This window comes from Sminthopsis crassicaudata, chromosome 2, assembly GCF_048593235.1.
Source record: "Sminthopsis crassicaudata isolate SCR6 chromosome 2, ASM4859323v1, whole genome shotgun sequence".
Classification (NCBI taxonomy): domain Eukaryota; kingdom Metazoa; phylum Chordata; class Mammalia; order Dasyuromorphia; family Dasyuridae; genus Sminthopsis; species Sminthopsis crassicaudata.
Genome location: NC_133618.1, coordinates 52,390,861 through 52,416,756, shown reverse-complemented (window position 1 = coordinate 52,416,756; position 25,896 = coordinate 52,390,861). Strand labels below are relative to the sequence as shown.

At 34.8% G+C, this 25,896-nt stretch overlaps 1 protein-coding gene across 5 annotated transcripts in view; it reads right to left on the bottom strand.

The window, feature by feature from the left end:
• FBXO31 (F-box protein 31) overlaps positions 1 to 8,782 on the bottom strand; it is a 60,101-nt gene extending 51,319 nt beyond the window's left edge. The window contains exon 1 of one of the 5 annotated variants that reach the window (XM_074286270.1): positions 8,482 to 8,782. The gene's annotated coding sequence lies outside the window, so the exon portion shown is untranslated. Of the gene's footprint in view, positions 1 to 8,419 lie in introns of all 5 variants that reach the window. The other 4 variants (XM_074286266.1, XM_074286265.1, XM_074286268.1 and 1 more) reach the window with 4 other exon arrangements.
• Positions 8,783 to 25,896: the final 17,114 nt, after the last annotated feature.

Below are 25,896 nucleotides of genomic sequence, written 5' to 3'. Positions count from 1 at the left end.
ATGTACATTATGTCAATGTTTCAACCATATCTGCAACTCATATCATCAAAGAGCTAAAAGCTTTACAAACACACACATACACACACACACACACACACACACACACACACACACACACACACACACACACACACACCCCATATGGAAGCAAGAATATATTAAGTTTTCCGTTATGGTTTTCCAGTAAACCAATTTTGTAATCTTAGACAAATCATTTTACCTTCCTAGGTTTAAGCTTAAACATTGGGGAATGAATTAGATAATCTGTAAAATCTCTTCCTGTTCTAATACTAATATTTTATGATTTTCAAGATTATAATGGTCAGCCTTCCTAGCTTAATCAATGAGTATATTTATAGAGAAACTTTTAACACAATGAGCAAGATTCAACAGGAGGACAATGAAGAGGGTTCATCTCATGACAATAGCTCTATATTTAAATACATTATCACATGATGACTTAATAATCTTTCTCTTCCCTTTCTGTATAGAGATGATTTTTTTTTTACCAGACTTTGTTACATTTCTCCTTCTCTCCTTTTAAGCCTGTCTTTCTATGAAAACTTTATTTTCATCTTTCTTTCACCCTGATTTTTTTCTTTATCTTTTCTCTTTAAAATATTTTTTGTTCAACCCATCTTTTACTCTTGTATATGAATTGACACACATTTTTAAAGCACACTGAATTGCAAAGATTCATTGCATCCAGGGAAACAATTGGATTCTAGAGCTAATATGTAGGCCCTCATCTACAATTGTACTTTCTTGTACTATACCAGGATAATAGAGTAGATTGGGAGAGGGTAAGGGGAGGGTTGTTTATTTGTTTTCGAGATATGGCCACCTCAAAGTCTACTGTATTAAACTAGATCTTGTAAGTAAGGTGAAGAGTTATATTAGTCTAAGAATAACTTCAATCTTTCATCTCTTACCCCTCTTTGGGGAGGTTTGGCAATGCCCTAGGCAGGATCAGTCATGAAATTTAAACAGTAAATGTGAGTATAAAAGTGCTCTGGACAATATGAAGCACAAAAGTCAAAATTTTTTACTTTTTCCTTTTTTAAGTTGGCAAACATACATATTGAAAGAAGAAATGCAGGCCATGCAGGTAGAGTTATGGACTTGCCTATTTCACTCAACTACTGTTCTTGAATCTTAGAAGCAAGATGACCATCATACTCCAAATCTCCACAAAGCTTCCAAAGAGTCGTGGGGAAATTTCATCAGCTTCATGTGTTTAGGGAATATAGAACTTCCATCATGGCTTAAGAATTAAAGGTAATCTTTTAACTCTAAATCAGATAGATATCTGGGGCTATAACTTGAATCAGCACCAGACACAAGAATTCAACAGAATACATTTAATGTTAGCCTGGGTACGTTCTACTTGCTATTTTAAGCATCCTAAGTTAGCTGTGATAGCTCATATCCTCACTATGTATGTAAATATTATCAGCCTGACCTTTTCAGGAGAGGTTTCCTAATCACTATACTTTTAGCAGATTCGTGAGCTGAGTCCAAAAGATGGCTCTGAAGAGCTGAAGTCTATATGGTAGCAGAGAGAATTTTGATGAGTATAACATCAGAGATACATAGCAGAGAACAAAATGAAGACATCACCAAAGAGACAGCATATGTAATGTCACTATGTATCGATTACCCTAATCATGCACTATTCACATGTAGAGATGATCCTGGTTACATTGAAAAGGATATGATATTTGGAGTTAAAGGACTTGGATTTCAATCAGTGATCTCTGCCAGGCAATATTTTAAATATGTTACAAATATCTCATTTGATCCTCAACAGAGCTGGGAGATAGGTGCTATTATTATGTATCCATTTTGTAGTAGAAAAAAACAGTACACACACACACACACACACACCCGCACATGCTCTATATGGAAACAAGAATATATTCGTTTTCTGTTCCAAGTTCACCTTTTCTAATAAATCAATTTCTTGGTTAAATGACTTCCTCAGATTCACTAGCAATTTACATGTCTGAGGCTGCATTTGAACTCAGATGTCTAATAACACTTCTGGCTATAAATCTATAATTCTCCAATCCTATTATCTTTGCAAGTGTGGCTTTTTATTATTAGTTTTTCCACGTATATATATTCCACGTATATATACATACATATATATATATATATATATATATATATATATATATATATATATATATTCCACGTATATATACAGAATCGAGAAAGAGCTATCAATCTGTCAATCCTTTCCGTGTCCGGGCCGGGTGAGGTTTCCCGTGTATAGTATTGGGAGAGAGGACAGGAAGCTTTGAGTTCAAATCCGACCTCAAACATTAACGATCTATGTAACTCTGGGCAAATCCATTAACTTCAAAAATGGAAATAACAATAGTACCTAAATTATAAAACTGTTGTAGGATCAAATGAAATAATATTTGTTTTTTTGTCTTTTTAAAGCAGTTTGCATAGTGCCTACTACATGGTAGGTGCTATATATATATATATATATATATGTTGGAAGAAAATATGTTTCTCATGACAGGAGAGAAGTCTTTCCTTGTTATTTTATTTATAAAGGTATTTAAAAAAAAAAAAAAACAGATGTGCCCACTGATTAGCTAGTAAAAGTAAGCTTGTGGACTATGGTTTTCATTATATAATGATCCCCTGAAACTTGGGATACCTTTTCTGGGGACCAAAATGCAAGAAGTGTCCCAATTGCTACATTTTGGAGATTTGTTCTAGGTATCTATTTTCTAATGCCTTAGCATTGTAGGAATTTAAGATTCCCCCTCTTTTATGTATATACATAGAAATATAAGCACATACGCACATACATACACACACACACACACACACACACACACACACACACATCAATATAATGCATGCATATTTTCCTTTCTTTAGAATGTGACTGCACAAAAGGATTTTCTAATGAAAACTGACCCCTACAGGAAGCTAGCTCAATGTGTGATACATTGTAAGAGCTTGATAAATGTTTGTTTCCTTTCATGTAACTTTTAGAGCCCAAACTCATGGTTCTCCTATAACTAATGCATTTTTTAAGCTGTGCTATAGTTGAATGTGATTGAAGCTAAAATTAGTATCAATATTGGTGGGAAATAGTGAACCTAAGAGCCCCACAGGGGACTCCTTTTATTGGATTGCCTGAAAAACAGGATGACAAAGTATTGAGAGAGCTCTCTGTGATACAATTTAGAGAGATATGAAGTAATTTCCAAGGCACACACACACAAAGACCTATCCATATCACAACCAAGGGTACATTTCACATCCTTTTGGAGATAAAAGTTGGGGAGAAAACTTGAGCATGGGTTATTAGAACTTCCCATGGACACAAGTTGCTAACAAAGACTTTATATGTATTTGGGAAAATAAAAAATAAAATACTATTTAAAGGGGGCTTTGAACAAGTAAAAACATTGTAGCCAAAATTATAAGGAAAATAGTAAATTTGGAGTAAATCTTTAGAGACAGTTTCTTAGATAAAGATTTCATGTCTCAAGTATATGAAGAAAACTTTGTCAAATTTGTCAGAATACAAGTCATTCTCCAATTGATAAATGGTCAAAGTCCCCAATTGATTTTTGGGTCTGAATAGACAAGTGTTTCAATGAAAAAATCAAAACTATACATAGTCACATAAAAAAAATGCTCTAAATCACTGTTCCTTAAAGTAATGCAAATTGAAACAATCTTGAATATATTGAATTCTCTTTTTATGTTATGTTATATAAATAAAAATGTTTCTAAATTAGGGTTTCTTAACTTTTTTGTGTGTCACACACATTTTGCAGTCAGTATCTTCTAAGATCCCTTCCCAAACTAAATCTCATACCTCTCAGATTGGCTAAAATGATAGAAGAGGAAAATGACAGATGTTGGAGAGGACATGGAAAAATTGGGACACATACACTGTTTGTAGATTGCAAACTGATTCTTTTTTTTTTTTTTTCCTGAGGCTGGGGTTAAGTGACTTGCCCAGGGTCACACAGCTAGGAAGTGTTAAGTGTCTGAGATCAGATTTGAACTCCGGTCCTCCTGAATTCAGGGCTGGTGCTCTATCCACTGCGCCATCTAGCTGCCCCAATTGTAAACTGATTCAACCATTTTGAAGAACAAGCTGGAATTATACCCAAAGAGTTATTAAACTGCCTATACCCTTTGACCCAATCCTACCACTATGAGGTCTATTTCCCAAGAGGAATAGGGGAAAAGGAAAAGAATTTCTATGTACTAAAATAATTATATCAGCTCTCTTTGTGGTAACAAAGAACTGGAAATTAAGGATAGTGGGTCAATTTGGATATGGGAATTGTGAACACTCTTCCAGGAAAGACAAAAGATCCTGGGTCCAAAGATCATAGCAGGGGGCAGCTAGGTGGCACAGTGGATAGAGCACCAGCCTTGAATTCAGGAGGACCTGAGTTCAAATGTGGTCTCAGACACTTAACACTTCCTAGCTGTGTGACCCTGGGCAAGTCACTTAACCCCAGCCTCAGAAAAAAAAAAAAAAAAAGAAAAAAAAAAAAGCCAAAGATCATAGCAACCTGATATAAGAAGAGTAAAGCCACAAATCTGTATATTTTGTTATATTTTATTTTGGTTTTGGTTTTAGGGGTTTTTTTGTGTGTTTTGTTTTTTGCTATATTTTGTTAGAGCTGTGGTTTAGACAGACATAGACATGCTGGACTCACTTAAGAGATAAATAGAAATTTGGTTCTACAAAGACTATAGACCCTAACCTAACCTAACCCACCTAACCATCATCAAGAAACAGCAGTGGAAAGTCAGTTACCCCAGACACTGAAGAACTTATTCCAGGACCCAAGAAAAGAAAAGAGTAAGAAAGCATATCTAATCATCTTTTGTGAATTCAAAATACCTGCTCCATATGAGCAACATTCTCTGAATATACAAAGAGGAAAAATTATTCCTCATATGACTGATGAGTCACTGACAGGTCTAGTGGAAGGATTATGGAAAATGGGAGACAGGCCATAATATTGGAAAAGTATAGACATTTGTGTCAATTAAAAAAAAAAAAAAAAGAATTGTGATTGTGGTAATGGAGACAAAATCTTCTATTTATCAGCCAGTAAGTTTCTTTCTGAATTCTGAAGAAATCCTAGAAATATTTGTTAAGGAGAGGGTTGGCAAATACCTAGGACATGAAACAGGAATAATAAGCATCAAACTGCTCTCTTCAAGAATGGGACACGATAGACTTAATCCTATTTCCTTTTTGGCATACTATGGACATATTTATCATAAGTTTTACTAAAATCTAGATAAATCAGATTTAAATAAACCTCATACTATTCTTATAAAAAAAAAAAAAAAAAGAAGATGGATTAGACAATAATACTATTAGATTAATTCAGAATTGGTTGAATGACCAAGATCAAAGAGTTTGATGTCCAAGTAGTAGGAGAACTCCAAGGGAAAACAGCAAGGATCTGGTTAGGCCCTTTGCTAATTATAATTTTTATCAATGACTTTGACAAAGTCAGTGATATAATAATCAAATTTATAGGTATTTAATCCAGTGGAGAAGGAAATGGCAAACCACTCTAATATCTTTGCCAAGAAAACATTAAATGTGGTCACAAAGAATTGGGGACACAAATGAAAAAATAATTACTGAACAACAATAAACTCAGTGGATAGCAGATTCAAGATCCAAAAAAATCTTGACAGACTAGAATAATCTTATTCTCAATACAATAAGAAATTCAATAGAGATGAAATCAAGTTCACAGATATAATAAAATGGGGAAACCAAGGAGAAATTGCAATTCTGAAAAATATCTGGGGTTTTATTGGACTGCAAGTTCACTATGAGTCATAAATATGAGATGATAACCACAAAAGGCACAGCACAGAACGGGGAAGAGAGAGTTCCCCTCTAATCTGTTCTCAAAAGACCTCATCTTAAGTATTGTGTTCAGTTTTGGGTATCATAATTTAAGAAAGGACATTGATAAAATAGAGAGAATGAGATCTCTTTCAACTCTTAGGTTCTGTGAGGCTAAGAGGAAAGTTTTAGAATAGCAGGAGGATGCAGATTTGAAGCTGTCAATTGACAAGTGCTCATTTTGCAGAGCCTTTGCCAAATATATAAGTTTATTATGGGAGAAATATCTCTCCATTGGATTTGTATGGTAGGTAAACTGCTGCTGAATAAATCTATCACAATGCATAAATTTTAGAGGTAAAAAAATCTAAGTACAGGTTCAGGAGATAGAAAAATAACTCTTAACAAAGATTAAGATTCTAAAATGGCTTTTTATAGACATACTTACATCCCAGAAATAGGGAAATAACTTTTGACATGTCTCCTCTTAGGTAATCAAGGTTGAACACATTTAGGTAAATAAAACCATGATTTCCTACACCCTCTAAGGAAATAGATCTAGTTAAACAGACTGTATAGGTAAACTAAGTCAGGTTACAGATTAAACTATATTTGGAAAATTAACAGTGGGCTAAGAGGGGAATATTTACATGTCATAATGATAATCAGATATTCCCAGTTAGAAGAATCCTTTTACAAATAGCTAAATCACTTTGGAAAGCTCAGGCCTTTCTTTGATTTCTGATCTGAGGAATGTTTAAAATTTAAAAAAAAAGATCTTCCCTTAATATTATTATCCATGAATCATTTTTTAGCCTTTATTTAACCAAATGTTCCAGAAAAAAATAGCATGATAAAATTGTATACAAAGAGATTTTTTTTGAATTCTTATAACAAGTTTCAAAATAGAGAATATAAATCTAAAATAGAAGGAATTCCTTAACTGGTCACATCCCAGAAATCCACAGGAACTTTTTTTTTTTTTTAAATAACTGGATGACTATCAGAAATTTGGGAAGAATTATATCAATGCTAAATCACTCAATGGTTTCATTTGGCAATATATACTTGAAAAGCACTAAAAAACTAAATTCTGAGCAAAAGGAGTCAATCTGGCCTGATCCATTGAAAGCAATTTTTTAAAATGTAGGAATGAAAAATGGATTTGATCAATTTCCTCACATATGCACCAATACTGACATACATATATACAAACTATCTATTTATGCTACCCATTGATGTGAAGAAATAATCTTTTAGCAAGGGAGCAAAGGTCACTAGAAAACTATTGCATTTTTCAGCAGAGGACTTAATGGGAGTAAGACATTTTATCCCATACACAAACTGCAGTTTAAGGTTTTGAAGGGATCAATCCGTTGGAAGTTCTGAGACCAAACCTCTAGAGTTGTTTGAAGCTTGGACTAAGAAGAATGCATCCATCTATTTTGATGAGCACTAAGTTAGACATTATCAGTAGCTGGTTCAGAGTTAGTCTCAGAATCTTTGCCTCCAACATACTCCTCAAGGTGACTGTAGAGCCATCAAAAAAACCTCTTAATGCTCCTGGTCAACTGTCTAAAACTCTTAAGTTTCAGAATAGTTGCCACTGCTCTATTTTAATAAAGGAAGCATACACTCTGGAAAGTCCCTTCACCAATGAAATTACAAATTAAATGAACCTTCACAACCATGAAACTCAAATAATGAATTCTGGATAAGGAGGATAATTACATAGTTGAAAGATTGAACATCTTGTCAGTGACAAGATGGCTCCTGAAAATGGTCTGGTCTCTGCACAGACAAATCATACTATTAGGAAGTTAGTCTGGTTTTTTGGAGAACAGGAGAAAAGGAATTATGGAGAGTTATCCAAGAGAACCTTGAGAAAAAGGCCCAACCCCCAATTGTAGAGAGACTGAGCTAGATAATTGTTCAGAAAACATTAATGACTCAGATGAGGAAGAATCTGAATGTGCTATGGTTGACACCCCCAGCACATCAGAGAAATCAAGAAAACCCCAGGGAATTTTTGTTCAGAAGGGAGATGGAAAGGGCTAAACTGCCTAAAAAACAAATGGTACCTATTAATGTCTAAAGTTTTTCAGATACAAATTCCATACACAATTTTCCATGGATGAAGTTCTACTTCATTTGTTCTGATTCACTGTAACAAAGGTAACAAGATGGGAGAGATAAAGTATCAGAAATTTGGAGGTATAGGATACGGAGGGAAGTTTTGTTAATTGTAACATTCAGATGGAATAGGGATATAGTCAAGGGAAGTCTAATACCTCTGAGGTGAGGACTGCCTATCCCTTTTAAGGGCTGCTTTCCATCTTTGGCGTCCACCTGATCCACTGAACTCTCACCTATGACTCCAAGAAGCTGGTGTAAGCACAGCAGGCACAATAAAGAATGTATCCTCTTAACCCCAACCCATTAAACACTTCCCTCCAATAATCTCAGCAAGAAAAACCTAAGTGGGGTCATGAACACAACTGAACAAGGATGACTGAACAACAGCAACAAATTGAAGCCACCGACCTACTTCCAGTCACTCAGGTTGGTAAGCACAGAATCATTCGTGACTCCTCTTCCAGACTTACCACGGCCAATCAGTTGCTAAGTCTCTTTAAGGGTTTACCATCAATCGCCTCCTCTGGCCTGGGTCACTGTAATATGTCCTAATTGCTCTCCTCATTTCCAGTTTCTGCCTTTGCCAAATGATCTTCTCCACAGTTGACAAAATAATCCTTCTCAAGCACTGATCTGATCATTTAAACTCAAAAACTTTTCATGGTTCTTTCCTTCCTCTAAGATAAAGAACTCCTCCCATTAGTATTTGGGCTTTCCCTAATTGACATTCCAGGCAAACTAGTACATGCTGTTCTCGAACTCAAAATTCTATCTTCCTTTTGCAAGCATTCACACAGGATTTAGACTCCCCTTCTTCCTCCCCTCCCCCTTTCAGCATCCTTGCTTTCTGTTAAAGCTCAACTTAGAGGGCCCTTCCTCTTGGGGGTGGGAGCCTACATTCCTTTCTCCAAATCCTAGTTGTGTTTCCCCTCTTCTGAGAAGAAGTTAAAGTGTTTGAGGGCAAGACCTCCTGTCCTTCTCTCTGTATCCCCAGGGCCTGACATAAGGTCTTGCACTTTAAATCTTTGTTTATTCGAATTAAATGACTAATCATTTAGTATTTCTCTGCTGCATTCTGGGAGTTATGAAGAAATATAAGGCATGTTCCTATTGAACTTTTTTTTTTTTTTTTCCAGGAGAGAAGCAGATAAGTTGGGTAATAACAGCTAGCATTTATGTAATGTTTAAAAGCTGGCAAAGTGTTCTTTGCTTGTGTTATCTTATTTGTTCCTCAAAAATAGTAATCCCATGATGTAGTTGCTATTAATTTCCACATTTTACAAATGAGAGCTGAAAATATGTTGCTCAGGAACATGAAACTAGTGAGTGTCTGGACATCCATGTCATGCAGACTAACCACTGCCCCACTGTACTATCAGACCATTTCTGTCAAATGAGGTCAAGGAACTAACTATTTAAGTCACAGAAATTAGAGTGTAATGTAGAAAACTTGAGTGAAGGAAAGTCCAGACATTTCAAGTTCTCTATATTCTGTCAAGTGACAATCCAAAAGTTCCATTATAAGTCTTTTCTATTTCGTGTTGTGTAAATAAAACTTTTTCCCTTATATAGTGCCTATGTATGCATCTCCATCACCTCATGGAAGTGTGATCCAGGTCAGGTGGCTCCCGTATCGCAAGAGAATATTGTTCTATAAGAAATGATCAGCAGGATGATTTCAGAGAGGCCTGGAGAGACTTACATGAACTGATGCTGAGTGAAGTGATTATAATCAAGAAAACATTGTACACAGAAACAGTAAGATTATGTGATGATCAACTGTGATAGATTTGGCTCTTTTCAACAATGAGATGAATCAGACCAGTTCCAATAGACTTTTGATAGAGAGAGTCATCTTCATCCAGAGAAAGAACTATAAGGACTAAATGTGGATCACAACAGAGTATTTTCACCTTTGTTGTTTGGTTGCTTGTTTTTTTTTTTTTCCCTCATTTTTCTCTTTTTGATGATTTTTCTTCTGCAGTAATTGTGGAAATATATAGAGAACTACACATGTTTAACATATATTGGATTATTTGCTGTCTAGGGGAGGGGGAAGGTGGGGATAAAATTTTGAAACACAAGGTTTTGCAAGGATGAATGTTGAAAATTATTTTTGCATATATTTTGAAAATAAAAAGCTACAAATTAAAAAGTCAGAATCCTACAATCTGGAGCAGAATCTATTATGCTTCAGCTAAAGCAAAGAAAGCAAGGATAGCCATCATGATCTCAGAAAAAGCAAAAACAAAAATAAGTCTAATTAAAAGAGATAAAGAAGAAAACTATATTTACTGAAAGGTAATAATAAAGACAATGAAATCATCTTCATAGTAAACATATTAAAATTCAAAAGGATTTGTGACTTGCATAATAAGTAGATGTGGAATTGAACTTTTTGATTTTGACTTTGCTTTGACAGGCTCCATGATAGAGTGAAAGACCACCTTTTTTTTTTTTTTTTCTGAGGCTGGGGTTAAATGACTTGCCCAGGGTCACACAGCTAGGAAGTATTAAGTGTCTGAGACCAGATTTGAACTCTGATCCTCCTGAATTCAAGGCTGGTGCTCTATCCCCTCACCACCTAGCTGCCCCTAAAACTAGATAAATCTAACCAAAAAATAAACAAGAAAGAAGTTAAGAAGGTGAATAAAAATCTGGAAAAGTTAGATATGATAACTCTCTAGAGAAAAATGAATGGGAATAAAAGGAATATATCTTTTTCTCAGCAGTAAATGGCACCTACAAAAATTGATTATGTCAATAAAAATATATATCCCTAATTGCTTATATCAATAAAATAGATAAAAAGCAGATTAATAAATTGGGCATAAAATTAAAAACACTAAACAAAGAACAAATTAAAACTTCCCAATTAAACACACAATTGGAAATTTTGAAAATCAAAAAATCACATCTAAACTATTGGGAAAATATTTTTTGCCCATAGGTAGGCCATCAATACAATAACAATGACCATTTTACTTAAATTAATCTATTTATTCAGTGCCCTGCCAAGCTAGAAAAAAAATTATTCCATAAAACTAGAAAAAATAATAACAAAATTCATCTGGAAGAACAAAAATTCCAGAATATCAAAGGAAATGATGAAAAAAAGGCAGTGTATCAGATTTCAAAATGTATTATAAAATGGCAATTTGATCCTGACTAAGAAATAGAACTGTTGTTTGTCTTTCATTCTGAAAGAGGACCATGGCATGAGAGAGATGATGCCATGACATACAAATAAATTGGATTGAAGTGAGGGAGGGCTATGCACAGTAATCAACCTCACTTTCTCTCTTGAGCCTTCTGGGCTCAGTGGCAAGATATAGATCAGGAATATTGGAAATGACTTTGGATACAGTGGGAGACCTTAGCCTTTTTAAACTAAGGTTTTTTAACTAGGCTCCGTTTGACTAAAGCAATACACAATCAGTGATTAAGATTAGATAAGAGTCAAGGGATCAGTGGAATAGATTATTATTATTATTATTATTATTATTATTATGTTATAGTAAATGACCATAGTAATATAGTATATGATAAACCCAAAGATCCAAGCTTTTGGAACAAAAATGCATTATGTGACAAAAACAGCTGGGAAAACTGGAAAATAGTGTGGCAGGAACTAAGAATAGACCAACATCTCAAACTTGTATCACAAGATTAGCTCAAATTGAATTCATGACTTACACATAAAGGATGATACCCTAAACAAATTAAGAAAGCATGGAATAGTTTACCTGCCAGATTTGTAAATAAGAAAATAATTTAGGACCAAATAAGATATAGAGAGCATTGCAAAATGTCGAACTGATCATTTTGATCATATAAAATTAAAAAGTTTTGCATAAACAAAACAAATACAACCAAAATTATGTGGAAAGCAAAAAAATTGGAGGGTTGGGGAATTTTGCAATAAGTATTTCTGATAAAGATCTCATTTCTCAAATACATAAAAAATGAGTCAAATTTTTAAAATACAAGTCATTCCTCAATTTATAAATGGTCAAAACATATGAAAAGGCAGTTTTCAGACAGAGAAATCAAAGATATGTCTCTAATCATGTGGGAAAAAAAAGTTTCAAATCACTATTGAGCAAATAAATATAAATTAAAATAACTCTAAGATACTACCTCACATCCTTTAGAATCAATATGACAAAAAGGGAAAATTTTGGATGTTGGAGGGGAAGTAAGGAACCTGAGACTCTAATGTATCCGTGGTGGCGATATGAACTGATCTAACCATTCAGGAGAACAATTTGGAACTAAGGTCAAAGGGCTATCAAATTGTGTATATATCCTTTGACCCAGCAATACCATTGCTTGATCTGTATCCCAAAGACATCCCAAAAAAGAGGGAAGGACCTGTTTATATTTATATTAGTAGTAATATTTATAGCAGCTCTTTTATGAAGGGTTAAGAATTGGAAATCAAAGGGATGTTCCTCAATTGAGGAATGGTTAAACAAGCTGTAGTATGTATGTAATGAAATATTATAGTGCTATAAGAAATATTAAGCAGGATGATTTCCAAAAAAATCCAGGACTTATATGAACTAATGCATGTGAACAGAACCAGGAGAAAGTTGTACACTCTAACAGCAATATTGTTCGATGAAGAAATGTGAATGACTTAGCTATTCTCAGCAATACAATCATCCAAGGCAATCCCAAAGGACTAATGATAAAGCATATTATCCATCTTCAGAGAAAGAACTGATATTGATTGAATATAGACTTAAGTGGGCTATTTTTTCATTGCCTGTCTTTCCAGTTGTTTTTTTTTTTTCTTTGAGTCCCCATATGGAAATGTTTTACATAATTGCATATGTATAACCCATAACTGATTGCTTCCCATCTCAAGGAAGGGGAGAGGAAGGAATGATGGGAGGGAAGGAGGTATAACATTTGGAAATCAAAACTTTAAATAAAAATGTTAAAAATTTGGGGAAAAACAAGATTAAAGAAGATAAGATCATTGTGGATTAGGATGACCTAGAAATGCTTTGGAGAAGAAGCAGTTAGAACAGGGTGGGGAGGATTTGAACAGGCAAAAAGGAAAGAATCAGATATTCAAAAGGGAGGACCTGCAAGGCTATGGCAAGAATTAATTTGAAAGCAATGAGGTAATTCTGGCCAATTCCAATAAACTTGTAATGGAGGGAGCCATCTGCATCCAGAAAGAGATCTATGGGGATTTAATGTGGATCACAACAAAGTATTTTCACCTTTTTAATTATTTACTTGGGTTTTTTTTTTCATTGTTTGCCTTTTTGCTCTGATTTTTTTTGTGCCTCATGATAATTGTGGAAATATGTATAGAAGAATTGCACATGTTTAACATGTATTGGATTATTTGCTATTTAGGAGAGAGGATGGGGGAAGAGAGGAAGAAAAATTTGAAACACAAGATTTTTCAAGGGTGAATGTTAAAAACTGTCTTTGCATGTATTTTGAAAATAAAAAGCTATTTTTAAAAAAAATTTAAATGAATATGACAGAAGCAATGACGAATGAAGTGAGAGGAACCAGGAGAACATTTTGCATAATAACAGCAAGATTATGTGATGATCAACTGTGATGAACTTGACTTTTCTCAGCAATGTGATGATTCAAGGCAATTCCAATGAACTCAGATGAAAAATGTCATACTCATCCAGAGAAAGAACTATGGAGATTAAATGTGAATCAAAGCATAGTATTTTCATCTTTATTTTTTTCTTTCTCATGTTTTTTTTTTTCTCTTTTGGTCTGAAATACCAAATTCTTTTGTTTAAAATAATTATACCTATTTAGGTTATATCAGATTGTCTGCTGTTTTGGGAAGGGGCTAGAGATAAGGGAAAGAGGGAGACAAATTTGGAACACAAAGTTTTACAAAAATGGATATTGAAAAATATCTTTACATGTATTTGAAAATACTCTTGAGGGGAAAAAAAAGGATGAATATGGCATATCCAGGAATCAATGATAGATCAGTTCGACTAGGGAAGAAGTTTTGTGTTTTGCAGTATTAAGAAGGTTAGGTTTGAGGGCAACTAGGTGGCGCAGTGGATAGAGCACCAGTCTTAAATTCAGGTTCAAATCTGGTCTCAGACACTTAACACTTCCTAGCTGTGTGACCCTGGGCAAGTCACTTAACCCCAGCCTCAGAAAAAGAGAAAAAAAAAAAGAAGAAGGCTACGTTAGAAAAATGGGCTAACTAACCCCAAACTGCAGAATGATCATGTGTTTGATTCTGTTACACAACAAATAGTTGAGTTGAAAAGTCAACTTCTTTTTAATAGCACCAATCTCCCTGTTGATTGCCTACCAAATAGGTCAGAAGAGCTATTGAAAGTGGGAATGAGATGAAGAAAAAGCTGTTTTAGGAATTTTAATGGAACTTTCTAGAAAGATTAGAAAAGAAAGAAACTACAGGTAGTAAAGCAGTAAATAGGATATTGTAATAATCAAGGACCCAAACTGTTACACTATTGCTTTGGAAATAAAAAGGAAGGGGCAGATGTAGAATGTAGGAAGTACATTTAGGCAGAAGGGAAATGGATGGGAAAATGAATCTGAGAACCTACAGATGACTACAGAACTCAGAATCTTAAAAGAGTAACAAACAATAATGAAAGTTCTGGCCTGTATATTATATATATATATATATATATATTCCACCCCACCCCCCCAGGCTGTGGTTAAGTGACTTGCCCAGAGTCACACAGCCAGGACGTGTTAAGTGTCTGAGACCAGATTTGAACTCGGGTCCTCCTGAATTCAGGGCTGGTGCTCTATCCACTGTGCCCCCTAGCTGCCCCCCTGTATATTATATTTTTGATGTCAGCTCTTAGTCTATGTAATAGCCTAATATAGCTTTAAACATATTTTTATTTTTATTCTGAACTAAACAAATATCAAATAAAATGGACAAAATCATGGACCTCTGGAATCATGGTTGGCCATTGCAGTGTTCAGAGTCTAACAAATCTTTTTAAGCGAAGCTAAGATAGCTCAATCAACCACCAAATATTTATTAAGCACCTTTTATGAGCCAAGCACTAGGTTAAGCATGGGGTATATAAACACAATGAATAAAACAATATTTGAAGGAAGATCCCAGTAAATCTCTATGGGAGAAGGAAAGAAAAGCAAGGTTGCTTAAGGGAAAAGAATCATTTGTTATGAAACCAAGAACATGCTCTACAACAATGAAATCTTTGTTAGTTTGAACTAACAGGGTATAATTGAGAAGGAAGCTGAGAAATAAGTTCAAATTTCACAGTGGTATCCTAAATTTTTTTCCCTGAAATTATTACTTCTCTTGCAAAATAGCTTAATAGACTCATGACTATCCATATTGGTACCTGATGGTGAAAATATCATTATCATATACTTTGCAAATTGTTATCTCATTTTATTCTTATGACAACTCCCATTTTGCAAATGAGTAAACTAAGGAAAAGTGAGTTCCTAGGATCACACAGCTAACTTGTATCTGAAGCAAGTTTTAAATTTGTCTTATTGACTTAAATCAAACATACTATCAACTGTGCCATGTAAGATAATCCTTACTTGTTCTTCACCAGAAAATTCCACACTGTATAGAATAAAGGAAATATACTTACAGGCCTGGGTTGTCAACTAATAAAAGGGACCAATGGAATATAATTTTAAATAAGGGGCCTAGATAAATCTGTGGCTTTATTTTACTTAATTAGGGTTATCTATTTAAAAAGAATTGTGGCTTTTGTTTTTTGTCTTTCTGACTCGGGAAAGAGTAGGTGGAGAGAGGGAGGTATAAAGAAAAAAAGAGGGGCACTGATGCATTTTTTGAACTGCACAGAGGAGAGTACAAGGAAGTTCAGAACATCTTTGAACGTGCTACCATGAAATTATATAGCTAGATGGTACAATGGATAGGATACCAGCCCTGAAGTTAGGAAAACCTGAATTCAAATTTAGCCTCAGACACTTAAGGGCCTTTGTTGTGTAACCCTAGACAAGTCACTTAACTCCAATTGGCTCAAAAAAAAAAAAAAAAAAAAAAAAAAAAAAAAACAAGGAAAGCATTACATTTACACATTCATATCCTACTTTAATAACTTTATATAGAAAAAATTCTTGTGTGATTTGTTAAGTTCAGAGCAAGAAAAATTAAATTCATTTATTTATTATAAATTTTTATTATAATTTACTTTATAATTTATTATAAATTTTTAATAATAAAATTATTTTATTATAAATTTATTTATTTATTATATATTTTATAAATGTATTTAATTTATTATAAACTTTTTTAAAAGTATGCAGTTCCTAATACAGAGTGACTGGAATTTTCACAAATAATTCTGTTCTACTTTATATGTGGAAATATTAATTTTTATGTCGTTAAGTACAGAATAAAAATAAAATTTAAAATGAATTGATTATATCTTTAAAAAAAAACAACTAAGAAGTACATAGTGATTCACAGTTTCACAAAATAATCCTTTGTTCTACTTCAATTATAAAAATGTTTTTTTTTTTCTTTTTTATGTTTGTTAAAGTCAGAATAAAAATAAAAATATGGCACCTTGGGAAACCCCACCCACCCCTACCCATACTGTACTGGGGGAGAAAGAATGATTAATAGTTCCAGTAGCATTGCTCAGGTGCTTGACACAATTTTGTGGATCGTGGGCTAGCCTTGTATCCGAGTCCTGTCCTCTACAATCCTTCCAAACCTGGTTTCAGCCTGTGTAAATGACCACACTGTGAATTCCTGAGCTACTGAACTTTTGTTCTTAAAGGGGCTGATTTTCTATGTGGACAGGAGCACAGTTGCATGGTAATAATCACAATGCTTTTGATGCTTCCCTAAAACTAAAGATTAGATCTCAACTTGCAAGCCTGCCTGACCTCTTCCTTTCTGAGAATAACTTTGAACACACTCCTTGAGCAATCTCTTGTTTGTTTACTTGTTCTAAAGCTCAAGGAGGTAACATTTGACTGATCGGAGAGTAAGCCAATAGTAGCCCGGATGGCCATGCTAGGGGAGTCTGACTTCTAATCAGCAGAAAAATAGGTGGGGTTAGCCTGGGCCGGCAGAAAGGAGCTCCACCCAGGCTTTGCACTCCTGGGCAGCCATATTGAGTGTGGCACACCAGCTTCACTTTGTTATGTTTCTTTCTTCCTTTGGTGACAGTGATGAATTCTTTGGATGTGCTCAGTCAGACAAGGTCTCAACTGCAGAATAAGCAATATGATTCTTGATTTTTAGTGTCACAATACTTTTTGACCCCAACAATATTATGGAGATTTTTACCCAACTATAGAAATGGAAAAATAAGACATGAATGTTATTATAAGTATTACATCCTTGTTTGAGTTTTAATTATGCAAATAATATGGAGGTTTTTTTAATGGAAAATACAGTAAATCAAGATGTAAAGATACATAGAGAACTTCTTTTCCACCAAACTAGGGGTACAAATACAAGCACACAGTCTGCCCTCAAGGAGTTTACATTCTAGTGGGAGAAGAGGACAACACAAAGTTGTTTTCTTGTTTATTTAGCATAAATTATTATTTTTTAATTTACTGAAACCTTTTGTTTACAACATCTATATTTCTATGCTTTCCCTCTCAGAGAGCCATCTGGTTTTTTTTTAATATTTTTCTACTTTTATATCTTTGTTACTTCAAAAGGTAGAATAATAAGGTTGTGATATGAGATATTTCTAAAGTTCTTAGCAAAATGACTGACACATAGTAGATGTTTAATAGATGCTTATTCCATTCCATTCTAATCATTTCCTTAGAATGATTATTAGTTTAAAACATTTTTAAAAATCAAAGACAAAACATTTCCCCCCTATCCCTACCCTTCCTTCTCAAATATTTTAAGAGGAGAGTGAGAAAAATATTTTTGGAGGAACACTGTGGCAGGAGAGAAACAAAAATATATTAATTATCTGAAAATTAGGAAAAAGAATCAATCTACTGACTGAACATTGTTTCAGGGTTTATTGTTGTTATAAATACATTTTTTTGATACAATTCCTAAAAAACATAGAAACAAATTCCTCCAAAATACTTCCAAGAAAATAATAATCTAAAATACCATAGATAGTCAAAACCAAAAAGACACATATTTTAATTTTACTGATATAATTCCAGAGGCAGTTAAGAGGTTCAGTGGATAGAGTGCTAGGCCTGGAGTAGGAACTTAAGTTCAAATCTACCCTCAGAAACTGGCCAGGTGACAAGTCATTTAACTTCAGTTCATCTACTAGAGAAGGAAATGGCAAACCAAACCCCATACATTTCAGAAAGAGCTGGACACTATTAAACAAAAGTATAATTCTAACTTTGTCCACTGTATTTGACTTGAATCTTATTGCCTTTTAATGTTTTTATTTGCATTGCACTGATCATATATGTGTTATTTTGGCTGTGCTTGACTTCACATGGCTGTGTAGTAATATCCTCTGATGTCAACAATATGAATATTGATAGGAGTATATTCAGGAAGTTCATCCAGGATTGATTCTTGTATCGGGAGGATACTTGTAATGACAAGTATAGCAGAGTCTAGAAAACAAATACAGGCAGAAGGAAAATTGATGGAAAGGCCTAAATATCTTGTAATGTCAAAGAAACTACGAAAGATAGAGATTAGAGAGTACTTAATAATGTATTAAATGGGAGAGTTACTGGGACCACATGGATCCATAATTTGGTCCCAGGGCTGAATGAGACTATCCTCTTAAAGAATTTAGCAGTAAATGTCCAATACAAGTTTTTTTTATGGGGTAACAAGAACAATGGCATTATGGGGGAGGTACCTGGATGGGGATGACCTAATGGGGGGAGGAACCTAGGATGAGGATGACATAATGGAGGCAGGCACCTAGAATGACGTAATGGAGGAAGGTAGTGGAGACATCTAATGATGTCTAAAATGGATAAAGACCTTTATCCCATCAAATATTAAGAGGGAATGATTATAGCCTAAGCTCTAAGATATAAGACCTTTATCCTAACATTAAGAGGGAATGGTTATAACCTGAGGCAGAGTAACTGAATAGGACAATTAGGGAAACTGGATCAGGACATTAAGAAAACTGTGGGGGCAGCTAGGTGGCGCAGTGGAGAGAGCACCAGCCCTGAATTCAGGAGGACCCAAGTTCAAATTTGGTCTCAGACACTTAACACTTCCTAGCTGTGTGACCCTGGGCAAATCACTTAACCCCAGCCTCAGGAAAAAAAAAAAAAAAAAAAAAAAAGAGAGAACTGTGGCACAACAATCTATAGATGATAGATGACAGATATTAGGATAGATTCCCCTGAAAACTAACCTACAAGGGTTATATTTTGTTGGGCTCATTTTAAATCAGGCTTACTAACTTTCTAGAATGTGCCAGACATTGTACTAAGTACTGGACAAATAAAGAAAAAAATAAGCAAAAACACTCCCTTTTCTCAGGAAGTTCAAAGTTGAATAAAAGATGTAAAGAAGCAAGGAAGATGTATAAACAAAATATAAACAGGATAAATTGGAGATAATCACTGAGGGATGATACTAATATTAAAAGGAATAGGGAAATATTTTGTGGAATATGGGGAGGGGAGGGAAACCAAGAAATGGAAATAAGAAGGCCCAAGGAACAGCAATTGAAAATGCAAGGGAGTCAGGAGATTGCATGTCTTGGTCAGAGGCCAATAAACTGGGTCATTATTCACCTGGAGTAAAAGAAAATTGAAAACTTAGACGAGGGCCTGATTATGTAGGGATTTAAAAGCCAGATAGAGGATTTGTATTTGATCCTGGGGTAATAGGGAGCCACTGGAGTTTGAGTATGGGGTTACATGGTCAGACCTGTGTGTTAGGAAAATTTCTTTGAGAACTGAGTAGAGGATCACTAGATCAGAGACAGACCTGTGGTACACTAACTATACAATAGTTTGGAATCCTCCACAAGAGTGGTCACAGTATCAGAAGAGAGAACAGTGGAGTATTTGAAAGATGTTATGAAGATTAAATTGAGAACAGAATGGTTGGGGTTAAGAGAGAAGTGAAGAATTGATAGGCCTTGGCAAACGATTGGTTGTGGGGGAAGAAAAGAGGAATAGAAGAATTGAGGAATTGAAAATGACACAACTGAGGTTTTATGTCTGGGTGAGTGGGAAGATGGTGTGGTGCCTTTGAGAGAAATAGAGAAGCTTGAAATTGGGACTGTAGGTGAGGAGACTGATTAGGGCTGGATAAATTAATCTGAGAATCATCAGCCTACAGATCATTAAATCCTTAGTAGCTGATGAAATCATGTGAACTAATAAAAAAGAAAAAGAAAAAGGGCCCAGGACAAAGCTTTGGAGAACACAATGTGTGATCTGGATAAAAATAAAAGCAAAGGAGATTTGAGTAGACAGAGAGGTAGGAGGAGAAATTAAAAAAAAAAATTTGAGAATCATCAAGGCAGAGATGGAATCTAATGAAACTGATGCAAAACCCATTTACATATTAGTCATATTGTGAAAGAAAACATGAATCAAAATAAAACCCAAGAAAAATAAAGTTTTAAAATTGTATTTTGAGCTGTATTCAGATGCCATCCATTCTCGCTCTGGGAATGGATTAAATCAATGGTATTAGAGCACAAAGCAACCTTCAAGATCATCTAGTTCAATTCTTTCATTCTACAAATTAGGATGATGAGATCCTTAAGTGCTAAGTCTTGTGTACAGTCATGAGACTGGTTAGCCAAAAAGCTAGTCTCTGAACCCAGATCTAGAAACATTTAAGAAATTATTCTTTCCTCTTAACTAAACTGCTTCCAAAAGATGAATGAACCAACCAAACACACTAACTTTGGAGATAGTCAGTTCTGTTGAATTCTGAGACTGGATTACCCAAAATTAAAAAAGAGAGTGAGAGGAGAGGAAATTAGTTTTTTTAAATTAGTTTATCTATAAAAGAGAGAAAGGGAGGAGAGATATGGGACCTGGGAAGGGATGGATCCAATGATCTATTTTGAAGATAGGGAGAGGTGGAAGTTTGAGGAGGTTTAAGATTTAGAAGCACCACTGTGGTGAATGAGATAGTGGGCTATTTAGGGAGATGTAAAAGGATATTTTTAAACTAATCAACAAGCATTTTATTTATTATGTATCAGGTACTTTAGAAAATACCAAGAAAAAAAACAACTACAAAAAAGTCCCCGATGCTCAAAGAGCTTACATTTTTTCCCTAGAGATAAGGTGTGGTGTCCCAGGTAAGTATAAACAAAATCTAATCAAAATAAATACAAAGTAGTGGGCCTGGGAACTTTCATTCTAGGAGATCTGAAAAGACCCCTTGCAGATATGTTTGTTCTAGAGATTCTAATTTTGTTTTGGGCCTAGAGTTTCCACCTTTTCTTCTGCTTTTCCAGCCCAAATGATATTCTTCCATTACTCTCTAATCTTTTCTCTCATTCCACACTCCTATCCCCAGTTTTTTCCTTCCCTTATTAGCTTACATTTGTGTTTTCCCAAAGGCAGGGTAGACAGAGTGCTGGATCTGGAGTCAGAAAGACATGTTCCAATGTAGCCTCAGATACTTACTAGCTATGTGAACTTGGGCAAGCCATTTAACCTCTGCCTCAGTTTCCTCAACTATAAAATGGGGATAATAATAACACCTGGGTCCCTCTGCTCTTGCTCTCAATTCTCTATAGTCTTCACCATTAAACTAAACTTTAGAGAGAGCAGTTTGTCAGGAAGTTTCTTAAGTCTCATCCTTTTGATCTCAACAGTCTTTGACATTATCAATTTCTTCTCCTTAATAGTCTTTCCTCTCTAGGAACACTGTTGTCTCTTGGTTTTTCTTCTGAATAGAAATGGAAGGCAGGATTTTTAGCTGAGTCACAAAGACCCAGATTTTTTTTTTTTTTATCATAGCCTTTTATTTACAAGATATATGCATAGGTAATTTTTCAGCATTGACAATTGCAAAACCTTTTGTTCCAATTTTTCCCCTTCTTCCCCCCACTCCCTCCCCCAGACAGCAAGTAGACCAATACATGTAAAATATGTTAAAAGTATTACAATATATAAGACCCAGATTTAAAGATGAAGACAGAGAATATAATAAGCATGGGAGAACAACCATATATATATATAGAACATGTTTATATAGCTCTGTCCTGGATTCTTTTCTCTTCTCCTATTTTAATTCCCTTGATTTCACTTGTTTGTAAGGATTTAATTATCATCTCTATTCTGATGATTGTCAACTAGCTTTAACTATTTCCTGAGCTACATACAGTCCCTCATCCTGAGCTACTTATTCAAACTTTAGAACTGGCTGTCTGGTTGACATCTTTTTGTTTGTTTTATTGGGGAGTTTTATGGAGACAAACCATCCCCCCTTTCAAATGGCCTTATTAATGTCAAGCAGAACACCATCCTCCTAGTCATCTAGGCTTTCAGCCTAGGTTATATTATCCTTAATTCCTCACTCTTTCACCTCACTTCCAGTCTGTTGCCAAACCCTGTCCATTTTGCTTCCAGGATATCTCTTCTCATACATTCCTTTCTTTTCTCTCTGACTTCCATCACTGTTGTATAGGGACTTATCATCTCACATAAAAGGGTGGTTTTCCTTCCATAAGTTTTGAGCCATTCCAGATCATACTCCACTTGGTTGTCAGTGATTTTCTAAAGTACAGGTTTGACTATATATCCTCTTCCTCAATAAACTCCTGTAGCTCCTCCTCACCTCCAATATAAAATAAAAAAATCCAGTTTAGTTTTTAAAGCTTTTCCTGACCTGTCTTCTCCCAAACCACCTCCGTCTTTCCAATCTTCTTACACTCTATACTCTCTCATGCACAGTGGGATTCATTGATACTGGCCTCTTGGCTATTTTTTTTTTTTTTTTTTTTTTTTGCACAAGTCATCAGACATTTTCACTGATTGTTCTCCAGTGCTTGGGATCTTCTCTGTCCTCATCCTTAAATACTGGCCTTTGTAGCTTCCTTAAAATCCCAGCTAAAAATCCTGCCTTCTACAGCAAGTTTTTCCTGGATCTCCTTTCTAGTGTCTTCACGGTGTTGATTATTTCCATTTAACCTAGTTATGGCTTGTTTACTTGTTATTTCCCCAGGTGACTGGGAGTTCCTTAAGGATAGGGACTGTCTTTTGCCTTTCTTGATATCCCCAGAATTGAACACAGTATCTGGCCCGCAGTAGGAATTTAATAAATGTTGATTGACTTCCTGACTGTTGAAGATGATACTACTCCAAAGTCTATTTGTACAGTGTACCACTGTGTGTTATGAGGGAAGAGATGGTGCACAGAGATAGCTAAGGAAACTCAATGAGGACTGGTGATTTTTTCCTTGGAGGAAAGTATGTACCAGTTCTGAATGAGTCCCTGCTAAAGGCACACACACAGTCATGAACTTTTTTGGGAAGTGAAAAGAATTGGAGAAAGGAGACAACAATTTTCTTTTTTCTCAATAGTTAACTTGACCTTGTCAGAAATTCCGGAGGCCCAACTTCCACCCCAATTTTACTCTGGCTTGCCCCTAGGTCACACCCCTCCCAGAATTTCAGATCCTCTTTTGTGGTCTTCTGCCTTAGAATATAAAGGTCACACAGCTGGTGTTTTGCAGGGTCCTTAGGAAGAGCTCCGTCTCTGTTTCTGTTTCTCTCTCTCCTTCCCTCTCTCCTCCAGTTGCTTACTAGTGCTCTATCCCTGGAAATGACTGCATATATTTTATATTGAATTTTCTGTACATATGTTGCTTATCCTAATAAAATGTAAGCTCCTAGAAGACAGGGACTTTTCCTTTTGGTGTTTGTAGCCCCAGCACTTACCATTAGCATAGCACTTGGTATCCCATAGCTCAGCTCAAATGGCACAAGGTCTTTCCTTGTGTCTCTACTAATTTCTTTCTCTCCCTCTCTGTCTCTGTTTCTCTTTTTTGTTTGTCTCTGCCTCTCCCCTGTTTAACTTTCTCTTCCTATTATCTTATATTGATATATTAATTTTGTCTATAGTCTCTCACTCCCCTACCCCATTACTAAACACAATGTATATTCCTTGAGAGTAGGAATTGTTTCTATTTATTTGTTTTTTTTTTTTTGTTTTGTTTTGTTTTTTTTTTTGCAACATGTAAATGGCACCTTGTAGGACTGTAAATGCACGTAGATTGTCAAATGCAAGCTTATTAAATGCAGGAATGAATTCAATGAGTGAGTTGACTTACATTTTGGAATCTTAGGTCCTCATAAGATATATTTAGAATTAGAGTTTTAGGCCAAGAAAAACCCTTTGTTCTGGTCCTAAAAACATCAATCTGCCATAAAGTATTTTCCATACCAATTAATAACAATTTTGGGAGGAGACTAAGTTTTCTTTACAAAGTTTTAAATGCCATGACAAGATTAACTCCTGTATAGACACACCTCTACTCTTGATTTGTAGCCATTTTATATATCCCTGAAGGCATTGGCTTTAGTGGAAGAACTGGATTTCCTGAGAGTCTGAGGACCCATATCCAGAGACTATACAGTATTTTGCTACCTGAGTGACCTTGGCAAGCCACTTAAATTCTATGGACCTTTGTTTTCTTCATCTGTAAAATGAGGGGTTCAAGTGAATTATATGTAAACTATGGCTCTAATTTTAACTTTAATAGTCTAATTAATCTTCTCCATCACTTAATATAACTAACATAAGTTTCCCCCTATATTCGCAATAAAATTTTGTGGATTTCATAAAGCTTCATAGGATATTAAAGAGATATGAGATCTTTCTCCATATACCAGACATTGATTTTTTTCTTTGCATTTTGAATATTCTGGCAAAAACCACTTCTTACCAAGCAATGATAGGGCCAAGAAAGCTTTCAACAGTCAGTATTTGATACCATTAAAAGCCCAGGAAAGAGATTGCATTTGTCTTTTTATTTTTATGTCCACAAAATTTTAATAATTGTATTTTGGAAATAAAGTAATTGCTGATTATAAGCCTGCTAAATTGAAAATTTTAATTATTTTTGTTTTGCTTTTTTTTGAAAAAAAATTCTAAATTAACTTGGAAATTGTAAAGAACTGAAACAAAAGAAGATATTTAAGATCATTTTTGACATCAGATCATACAGTATTTTTTTTTACAATGGCTATTGATATTGGAACCTCTAAAAATGTTAATAAACAAAAACCTCAAACAAATATCTTCCCATTGAATCAATGGATATCTGTGGGTGATCTATTTGTTTCTCTTCTTTCCACTATTATTTTTTAAAACAAAAGTTTAAATGGAAAAGGACTATTAAAAAAAAAAAAACTAGCCAGAATATTCTTGCATTCCCACTTTGCTAATGATGTTTCTTAGAGAGAACCTCTAATAATTATGAGAATAAATAAAATGATAATTCCTGGGATCAATAAGGTGATATAAAGACATGACTGAATGACTCTGGGCTACTTGGCAAGTCAAGAAACCTATTTCATATGCCACGTGAAACCTGCTATGCACACATCATTGGTTTGCTATGATGAGGTGTGGAATTAATGTGTGCCAAGTATCCTCTCTTTACCTTCCTGACAAATAGTCAAACCCACAGTGACTCCATCTTCTGCTTGGGATGAGGTATTGTTTTGCCCATATGGAGCATGTTTGTTTTGCTCAGAATGCAAAGCAGGTGCTCTCTTAAATTCTCTGTGACCCTATGTCATCCCATATTGGGAACTTCACCTGAGATGCCATGGCTACTTGAAATGTGTTACCCAGGATCTCCATACTGCAGTTGGCTAGGAGGGAGATTTAAAGAGGTAAGTATGATTACTTCTATCAGTAATCTGATCTGTCAAGTCCACTCAAGTTTAACAAGCATTTATTAAACACCTACTAT